This window comes from Macaca fascicularis, chromosome 2 (genome assembly GCF_037993035.2).
Source record: "Macaca fascicularis isolate 582-1 chromosome 2, T2T-MFA8v1.1".
NCBI classification, from domain to species: domain Eukaryota; kingdom Metazoa; phylum Chordata; class Mammalia; order Primates; family Cercopithecidae; genus Macaca; species Macaca fascicularis.
The window spans coordinates 109,569,219-109,579,491 of record NC_088376.1 but is presented as its reverse complement, the minus strand read 5'-3'; the positions used below and the strand labels follow the sequence as shown (position 1 = coordinate 109,579,491).

The following is a 10,273-nucleotide window of genomic DNA, read 5'->3' as shown; positions in this document are numbered from 1 at the left end:
CAACCCCCGCCTTGGTCAGTAGCCCGGGTTCCTCCATGCAGGGATGGAGGTGGGCAGAGAAGAGTGAGGAGGGTGAATTACACGGCAGGGTCTCTCACAGCTAGTGTGGGTCTTTTCTCATTCCCCCTCCCTGCCTCATAACTAAATATTTTATTTAAATGAGTGGTACCTTCCCGGAGAATTGCCACAATTAGACTCCACTTATCCGTTCAGGTTTTTTTTTTTTTTTTTTTTTTTTTTTTTTTTTTTTAGTTCATCTTTTAAGGCACCTGCTGTCTGTGGGTGGTAGAGGACATGAAACGTTCCACACAGCAGCCCCCAGATAGCTGCCTATGGCTGGTTCTCTTGGCTATGAGGGCGGTACCATTGTCCAACTGGATGTGCTCCAGGAGTTCAGATATGCAGCAGTATGTTTAGGAGTTGTCAAGCAGCACGGCCCACATTCCATGCAAATGGGAATTGCTGTGTCATACCCAAGAAAGGCATCTACTGTCATCAGCACCCAGTGGGTACTGCTGGCAGGAGGGGAGGGGGTCCGTGGAGTCTGTTTTCCAGAACTGGCCAGGTCAGTGTACTGGAGTGCACAGTTCACTGTGGCAGTCACCTTGACTGTGGAGCTGGTACACTTGCAGGCTTGCTTAGCCTCGTGTGCTGGCCTCACTAGGCTTTGACGTGGGCCCCAGTCCTGAGCCATAGACAGATGGCCAGGCCTCATGTGATGGTGTATCCAGGTGGCTCTGATCCTTATCTGGGCTATGCAGAATCGGTCAGCTTGTTGGTTTCACTGACGTTCACTGCCAAAGGATCCTTTTCCACGGGTTTTCAGAGGCCCTAGGCCCTGTGCAATCTGTAGCCTAATGTTTGTCCCAACTAGGGTTGGGACTTGACATCCACTTGTTCCATTGTCAAGTGTCAGACCACACAGTCAGCCCACTGGCTGTGAACTTTGGAGGGGGCAGTTTCCAGGGCACCACAGCCTGCACCAGTGCCCCTGGCAGACTTCTCTCTTCATATGCAGCTTTTCTCAGTTTTTCTGTGGGTCCTGTAGCTTGGCTGATCAGTCTGCGAATCAGGCTCAGCCCTCCTCAGGGACTGCGCTATGGTGAAGTCCTCAAGGAGCCTGAGGTGCTGGTGCAGACCCCAGGCCTGGGGTAGCTGCGCCTGGCGGGTGACTGGCCACTTTTTCAGGCAGGTGGGAGATTCCATTGACACCTGGCTTCCGCCTTTCGTGGCTGTCCCCCTGTCATTGGATGACAGATGTTTGCTGGGCAGTGTCCACTGTGTTGGTGTCTTTCCTCCAGACCCACGGTGTAAGGGGCTGCCTGGGAGGAACCATGCGTGGGGAGCTCTACCCTCAGTGTCTACCTACACCCAGCTGCAAGCCAGTAATTGCCGCTCAAGGGAGTGTGCTGGGCCGTCAAGTGACTGCTGTACTCAGAACACCAGGGGTCACCTTTGCTGACTACCAGCATCCTGCTGCAACTGGCTCCAGGCTGAGTAATTGCCCGCCACGCACACTCGTAATTTTCAAGGCTCTTCAGGACTAACTGGCTGGGGAGGGCAGTCCGCACAGCTGCTGCATGCTTTCCTTACGCACCTCTTCCTCTCTAGCTCTTTAGTGCTGTGGCCCCTGCCCTCTTCTGTTCTATGCTGCTTTGCCGCCATCAAGTGGCTGGGCAGGCGAAGCCTGGTGGGCTCCCAGGTGTGTGCTTGTCCCACCGGCCACTGTCCTAACTGTGGCTCTTCCCCGCTGGGAGCAGACCTTGCAGTCAGGAGTCACAGCATCGGCTGATGTGCAGAGCTGCTCTCTCCTTCCAGCCCCCCTGACCCAGCCTCCTCCTTATTTCATTCTGTCTGGTTTTGTTTTTGTTTTTAAAACTCCCTGAGCCCAGGAACTCGCTGGACATCAGGAGGGGCAGCATTTGGGTGGCTGGTTTCAATCCTGCCTCTTGCTACTCAGCCTGCAAACATTCCTCAGCAGGTAAGACAGAGGGGCACCCTGTTCCCTTCCTCTCACCCTCCCTGGGCGACAGCATGCCTGGGCGATCCTGGGGTCTTCCACATCTCTTCATTTGGTCAGCCATGTGGGCCTTTTCTGTCTTCTCTCCAGAAAGGCCCCAGGTTTGGGACCAATTTATCAAACTGTGAAGCAATTTCCATCGACAGCATGGGTGGTTATGTGACTGCAGCTGCTGGTGGACTTGGTGCACTTCCATGCATCCAGCCAGGGACAAGACAATGAGCCCACGTGGATTTAGACGGTTTATTGTTTACAAGAACAGCAGAAGCAAGATGGGCAAGAGGTCAGCTCCCTTGTCCCTCATCCCACAGCCTGACTCTGACCTGGAGGGGTCGGATGACAGTGTGAGCAGAGGGTCACTCAGCCGTTTAGGAGCTGCCTCCATATTACCGCCAAGCAATATTGTAGCCTGCAGCTGAGAAAGACCTCTCAGAGGCTTCTCCCAAGTCTTAGCTTCCCTGGCTCCAGGAGGAATTGTAGGGCATTCAGCCGAGACACAGGTTGGACTGCAGTTGAGCCTTGCTTATGTGGCCTGCATGGATACGTGCAAGATTTCCAGGGAGCTGTGCGGAGTCACAGCCCATTCTCCACTCCGTTTCCTAACGGAGATCTGACACCCCTCCCTCACCCACCTTCAGAGCTTCCCTTCATCCCTGGTCAGGCCCTGATCGAGAGTGCACCCCTTAGTGCTGAGCACTCTCATGTGGGATTCCTGCCTCCTCGTCCCCACCTCTGTTCCATCAGCACCTCTGTTAGCCCGAAGGCAACATGGGTCTTGGGCACATCTGCTTCTCTCTGTGCCCATGCACGCCCTTCTCCAGGCTCTGGTCCCCTCCCAGCTGGACACCTCCTGCCTGAGCCTCCTCTCCAGTCTTCCTGCTGCCTCTCCCGCCCCCATCCCAGCCAGGTGCCAGCAGCCAGAGGCAGCCTTATGAAATCAGCCCTGCTCACACCCCTCCGTGGCTTCCCAGTGCCTAGAATCAATCCAGCCTCTTTCTCTTGACTCACAGGCCCAGTCCCTGGGTTCACTCTGGAATCCCTCTGCCAGCCCTTCGTGACTCCTACCCCCTTTCCTCTCTGTGCTCTCGTCACTCTTGTCACCTGTCTTGATGTTCCCGGAGACCCCTGAGCCTCTCCCTCCTCATGGCCCTGCACTGGTGTCCCCTGCCTGTCCCTCACTCTCCCCGAAGCAGGCTCATTCTTGTCCTTCAGGTTCCAGGCTAAACAGTGCTTCCCTGACCTGTGGTTTGCCACCTCTGCCCTCTCCCTGCATCCTGTCATTGTGCATGTTTTGTCCTCACTGACACCCTCTCCTGGCTAAATTCCCCGCTCCTTGCCGGACTGGGTGCCTGGGGAGGGCAGGGAGAGGCCTCCTCTATTTTGGTCACTACTTCATCCCCAGGACCTTGAACTGTGCTCTGCACAAGGTCCATTAAATGAGTGAATGACAACAATGAGGCTGCAGCTCTGCAGCACCTTCTATGCCCTCCCCTTCCCCATCTAATCTAGTTTAGTGAATGGCACAGCTGGGAATTCAAGGCAGCTGATACTCCTCAGTGTGGCGCTAGTTGGGGAGCTAGAGGGAAGGGTTCAGTTCGACTCCAGGACAGGGTGTGAATAATTCAGAACACTATTTTTTTCTTTTGCCACGGAGTCTCACTCTGTCACCCAGGCTAAAGTGTAATGGCGTGATCTCCACTCACTGCAACCTCTGCCTTCCAGGTTCGAGCGATTCTCCTGTCTCAGCCTCCCGAGTAGCTGGGATTACAGGTATGCACCACCACACCTGGCTAATTTTTGTATTTTCAGTAAAGACAGTGTTTCATCATGTTGGCCAGGCTGGTCTTGAACTCCTGACCTCAAGTGATCCACCCACCTCAGCCTCCCAAAGTGCTGGGATTACAGGCGTGAGCTACCACACCTGGCCCAGATCATTATTGATGACACCCCTGAGGCTGGGGAGCCATGACCCTGCCCCCTTAAGAACCCTGCTCCAAATGGAAACAGTAACACGCATCCATGAGCTAGGACAGGGAAGAGAATGACAAGGACTCTAAACCACCTGGAGTGAAATTTCCAGTGGAAATGAGACCCGCTGGACCCCTTGGTGCTGGGGGTGGAGTCGGGGAAGGCAGCACTCCTGGAGACTCAGATCGGTTTTTGGGTTGTTTGCCCCAGCACCAAGCCGAGAAGTGAGCAAGGAGGATTTGAAGCATCAAGTCCACACCCGAGGTCTGCTCAGTGGGAAACCCCTCAGCCCTGACCCGCCAGCAATTCCAAGACCCAGGGGTGAAGGGAGGTGCAGGTGAGGGTGAGTAGAACATGTGGCTTTTCCTGGAAGGCAGGGAACAGGAGTGGGAAGTCACAGCTTGGGCAACAGGGGACCGAGCTGCAGGGCCTCGTGACCCTGTGCCCCATGGGATGTGGCTGTCTTCCTCAGCTCCTGGGGCTCAGAGCAGTGCTGCAGCCCATGCCAGGGACTGTGAAGACAGAGCTAACCGGAGTGCCCTGGGGTACCTTTGGGTGGAGGTTGCTGGCGGCTGGGACAGATGAGTCCTGCCCACTGTCTCCTCTGGGGAAAGTGACATCTTTCCCTGCTCTGATGGCTTGAAAGGACCTGCATGGCCGAGCTGCCCAGGGGAGCATTGAGGTGCTTCCTCTGTGTCCTGAGGAGCCAGGTGCTATCTGCACCCCAGCTGCTGGAGCCCAGAGGGTGGCAACCTGGAGCTAGGACAGCGGTGCCTGGTGCAGTGAGGGCTCTGGGTCTGTGTGGCTTCGTTAGCACAGGACCATGAGGAACGGGTGAGGACCATCAATAAGGGGCCATCTCCAAGGCCTATTTTCAGAGGCAAGCTCTTCTCTCCCACACGATTGCTGTGATCCTCGTGGGAAATGTGGTGGACCCTTCTAAGGGGCGGCAGAGAGCACTGGAGGAGAGAGAAAGGGGCCAGCAGGCACATGGGAGATACTTTAACCTCAGGGAACCACCGTTTCAAACCAGAAGGGATCTTTTATGCCCTGCTGTCATGCAGCCAAACCAGGCTCACTATGAGAAACAAAGCGGACATACGAGCAAGCAGGTGCATCCACGCATCTGTACATCCTCTGAGCAGTGTGGACAAGTGGCTGCAGAGGCCCCCGGCCTGTCTCAGGCACTAGCACAGGACTATTCATCACTAGTTCCTGCATTTCGTCCAGGTTTGGCCAAGGCATCCCCAGGGACAAGCATGGGTGACAGCAGGTGAGCTGAAATCAATCTGTGCTTACACAGTGAGTCTTGCCAGTGCCTCCGAGGAAAGGTGACCTTGGTGAAGTAAGTGGTCACTGGTTTCCTGTGTGCCTGGTCCTGCTGGAGAAAGAGCCTGGAAAACATGCCTACTCTGTGTGGTCACAGGAGGAAAGGACAGAGGTGGGGGCTCTGTCTTGGCAGACAGCACCATGAAACTGGATCTTGAAGAATGGATTTGCAAGAGGGAGGAATGGCTTGCCTGGCAGAGGGGAAGGCAGAGATAAAGGTCCAGAAGTAGAAGGGCCTGGCTTTCCAGAATGCAGAGAGCTGGGAGATGAGTTGCGGGGAGTTCAGGCAAACCCCAAGTGAGAAAGACTTTCAAAACCTGCAGGGGCATTTCCCTGTATCCCATAACGTTCAGCCTCTCAGTAGTTTTTTTTTTTCTGCTCTGGTGGTGGCTTTCAAACATATCCACCAATTCTTCCACACTCTCCCCAACAACATGCAAAGGCCACAAACTTCACCTTAAACCATGGCCCTTAATAATTGCAGCAAGAGGGAGCCGAGCACCTTCTGAGGCTGCTTATAGAAAGCCACACAGGTCCTGCCAGTTCTCCTGGGATGCTTGTTCTGGGATCCTTTAACCATCGTGCTAGGAGTCTGGCAGCCCTGAGCTGCCATGTGGGGACACCTCAGAGACAGAGACCCAGTAGACCCAGCCTATCCAGCATCCAGTGCCTAGAGTCTTACCAGCCCAGACACTGGGTGCATGAGTGAGGACGCTTGTGTGTGACTGCAGCCTCCCTGGACTGGAACCTTAGAGATGCCCTCAGGCAACAGCTGCCTAGCAGCCCAGTCAGCCCCAGATTCCTGAGCAAAATAAACCCTGGCTATTGTTTCAAGCCATTGTTTTGGGATGGCTTTTTAATGCAGTACTAGGTAAACAGAACAGTCCTTGCCAAACCTAGTATTCATCTTTTAACTTTTAGAGTTTTTCTATACTTCTACTTAAAAATGGGAATTTATTAAAATGGGAAACTTCATATACCTGTGTACGTGGAAATCCAGCATCAATGACCATAAACGGAAGACAATTCTATAAACACAGAGGAAACAAAGGCATGTGTTTGGTTTCTACACAGGTCCTGCTGTCTCTTGGAGTCTGCACCTCGGCAGAGGCTGATTCCAGCTTGCAGTTCTCCGTTACTTGCAGGTGCGGCATTGAAATCATTCCTTGGTATTATCTGTCTTTGTGATTAATGATAGTTTAAGATGGTACATAGCCACAACAAGTGACAGAATTTAATTTCACTAGAAATTTTAAATTGCAGAGCTGAAACAACAGAATGCCCCTTGGTGAAAGAGCAATGTCAAGCAGATGCGTAGCTTTTCCACAATAAAAGTAACTCAGCAATGAGTATTTATTTTTGGCTACAGGCGGGCATGCAGAGCATTTTTTTTCCTTTTTTTTTTGAGATAGAGTCTCACTCGGTCACCCAGGCTGGAGTGCAGTGGCGCAATCTCAGCTTATTGCAATCTCTGCCTCCCAGGTTCAAGTGATTCTCCTGCCTCAGACTCCCGCGTAGCGGGGATTACAGGCATGCACCATTACGTCCAGCTAATTTTTGTATTTTTAGTAAAGACAGGACTTCACCATGTTGGCCAACCTGGTCTCGAACCCCTGACCTCAGGTGATCCGCCCACCTCGGCCTCCCAAAGTTCTGGGGTTACAGGCGTGAGTCACCATGCTCAGGCTCAAAGCATTCTTTAAATGAAATGCTTAGTATAGTCAAATACTGATAACCTGCTGGGCAGAGATCAAGGCGAGACTGGACTAAATTCACCAGGTGCTAGTCATTGAGTGTCTGCTGTGAGGCAGATGCCTTGCTAAGGCTGGGCATTAAAAAATGCCCAGTAGGCCAGGTGCAGTGGCTCCCAACAGTTAGGGAGGCCAAGGAGGGAGGATCACTTGAGCTCAGGAGTTTGAGCTCTGTGAGCCTCGGCAACATAGTGAGACCTCATCTGTATAAACATTTTAAAAATTAGCTGGGCATGGTGGCATGTGCCTGTAGTCCCAGCTACTCAGGAGGCTGAGGTGGGAGGATTACTGGAGCCCAAGAGGTTGAGGCTGCAGTGAGCCTTGTTTGCATTACTGCACTCCAGCTGGGGCAACATAGTGAGCCCTGTCTCCACCAAAAAAAAAAAAAAAGAAGTCCAACACTTAGCTCTTAGCTCCATTGGTTCAACCATGCAAATAATTCTTCTCTGTACTCCCTCCTGTCCAGTTCTGCTACCATCCCTTAGTTCAGTTTCTCCTTCCTTCTGTCTTACAAATGATGTCATGGGTGATTTCCTGTGGTTAGTGTGGATTCCCTCCATGAATCACAGAGCAACTTTCTAGCATCCCAGTTCTGAGTCCACTGCACAACAGGAAATGCACCTTCTGGAACTGACTTCTACCCTCCTTTCCAGTCACAATCCTGGCATTTATCAAATCTTGTAATCTATCATTCTGCCATATGAATCTTCTAAGACAGTGGCCCGCAACCTTTTTGGCACCAGAGACCAGTTTTGTGGAAGACAATTTTTCCACAGACTAAGGGTGGGGTGGGGTGGGGGGTGGTGGTTTCGGGATGATTCAAGTGCATTACATTTATTGTGCACTTTATTTCTATTACTATTACATTGTAATATGTAAAGAAATGATTATACAACTCACCAGAATGTAGAGTCAGTGGGAGCCCTGAGCTTGTTTTCCTCCAACTAGAGATGGTCCTATCCAGGGGTGATGGGAGACAGTGACAGATCATCAAGCATTAAGTTCTCGTAAGGAACCTGCAACCTAGATCCCTTGCATGCGCAGTTCACAATGGGGTTTGCACTCCTGTGAGAATCGAATGCTGCTGATCAGACAGGAGGAGGTGCTCAGGTGGTAATGCTGGTGATGGGGAGTGGCTGTAAACACAGGTGAAGCTTTGCTTACTCGCCCACCACTCACCTCCTGCTCTGTGGCCCGGCTCCTAACAGGCCGTGGACCAGTACTATGAACATGGACTGCTACCGTGAAGGGGGTTGGGGACCCCTGTTCCAGAATTTACCCTAATTCTCCATGCCCATTCACTCCTCAATGCTTTCACCTATGCCAACTGATTTTAATATTGTTCTTCTGATTTTAATGTTGTTCTGCATTGGTCAAGTTTGCAGCAGGAGACAGATGGTCCTCTTGACAGTTGGAACCATTGGGCCTCTTTCCAAAAGTGTGGGCTGTGTTTAGAGTAACAAGGAGAGGAATCACCCTGCGGCTAGCAATAATGGTGAGACACTTAGTATTACTAGCCCTGATGGGGCAACAGAGAAGGATTTTAATGAGAAACAGATGAGAGAAGGGTTGAAAGACGGCCCCCTGCAGAGGCTGCTGTATGCGTTGGTGTTGGCACTGGGCGGCCCAGAATAAAACAACCACTCCATATGCTGCACCCAACTGGGAGCCAGAGGCCCCCAGAATCTGGTTACAGAGAGAGATGTAAAAGGGTATAGAGCAGATCTAAAAGGGTAAATGGGAGCTATCCAGCTTGCCTCTTCAATGGATTCATTTTTATATTTATTTCAATAGTTTTTGGGGTACAGGTGGGCTTTGATTACATGGATAAGTTCTTTAGTGGTGATTTCTGAGATTTAGTGCATCCATCAAGCAGTGTATACCGTACCCAGCATACAGTCTTTTGTCCCTCACTCTGCTCCCAACCGTCTCCCTCCCAAGTTTCCAAAGTCCATTATACCGTTCTTATGCCTTTGCGTCCTCATAATTTAGCTTCCGCTTATGAGTGAGAACATACGGTATTTGGTTTTCCATTCCTAAGTTACTTCACTTAGAACAGTGCCTCCAGTTCCATCCGAGTTGCTGCAAAAGGCATTATTTTGTTCCTTTTTATGGCTGAGTGATATTCCGTGATGTATATATACCATATTTTCTTGATCCACTTGTTGGTCAATGGGCACTTAGATTGTTTCCATGTCTTTGCAATTGTGAATTGTGCTGCTATAAACATGAGTGTGCAAGTGTCTTTTTCATATAACGACTTCTTTTCCTTTGGGTAGATACCCAGTAGTGGGATTGCTGGATTGAATGGTAGATCTACTTTTAGTTCTTTAAGGAATCTCCACACTGTTTTATACAGTATGGTTGTACTAATTTACATCCCCACCAGCAATGTAAAAGTATTCTCTTTTCACTGCTTCCACACCACCAATATCTACTGTTTTGTGACTTTTTAATTATGACCATTCTTGCAGGAGTAAGGTGGTATCTTATTGTAGTTTTAATTTGCACTTCCCTGATGATTAGTGATGTTGAGCATTTTTTCACATGTTTGTTGACTGTATATCTTCTTTTGAGAACTGTCCTTTTTTTTTTTTTTAGATGGAGTCTTACTCTGTTGCCCAGGCTGGAGTGCAGTGGCACGATCTCGGCTCACTGCAAGTTCTGCCTCCCAGGTTCACGCCATTCTCCTGCCTCAGCCTCCCAAGTAGCTGGGACTACAGGTGCCCACCACCACGCCCGGCTAATTTTTTTTATTTTAGTAGAGATGGGGTCTCACCGTGTTAACCAAGATGGTCTCAATCTCCTGACCTCGTGATCTGCCCACCTCGGCCTCCCAAAGTGCTGGGATTACAGGCCTGAGCCTCTGCGTCCGGCTAGAAGTTTTTAAATCTTTTTATTGTTTATTTATTTATTTATTTTTTGATGCAGGGTTTCATCCAGCCTGGAGTGCAATGGCACAATCACAGCTCACTGCAGCCACAACTTCAGGTGATCCTCCCACCTCAGCCTCCAGAGTAGCTGGGACTACAGGCGCACACCACCACACCCAGCTAATTTTTGTATTTTTTGTAGAGACAGGGTTTTGCCATGTTGCCCAGGCTGCCCTCAGACTCCTGGGCTCAAGCGATTCTCCCACCTCAGTCTCCCAAAGTGTTGGGATTTTAAGCATGAGCCACTGCACCAGGCTGAAGTTTTTAATTTT

General features: G+C 50.9%; 1 long non-coding RNA gene across 1 annotated transcript; it reads left to right on the top strand.

Moving 5' to 3' along the window:
- Positions 1 to 1,562: 1,562 nt before the first annotated feature.
- On the top strand, positions 1,563 to 8,555 carry LOC135969717 (uncharacterized). The gene is made up of 6 exons (XR_010585117.2): positions 1,563 to 1,981; positions 2,111 to 2,303; positions 3,693 to 3,790; positions 4,199 to 4,331; positions 6,392 to 6,462; positions 8,447 to 8,555. It is a non-coding gene; the product is annotated as an uncharacterized lncRNA (long non-coding RNA).
- The last annotated feature ends 1,718 nt before the right edge of the window (positions 8,556 to 10,273 follow it).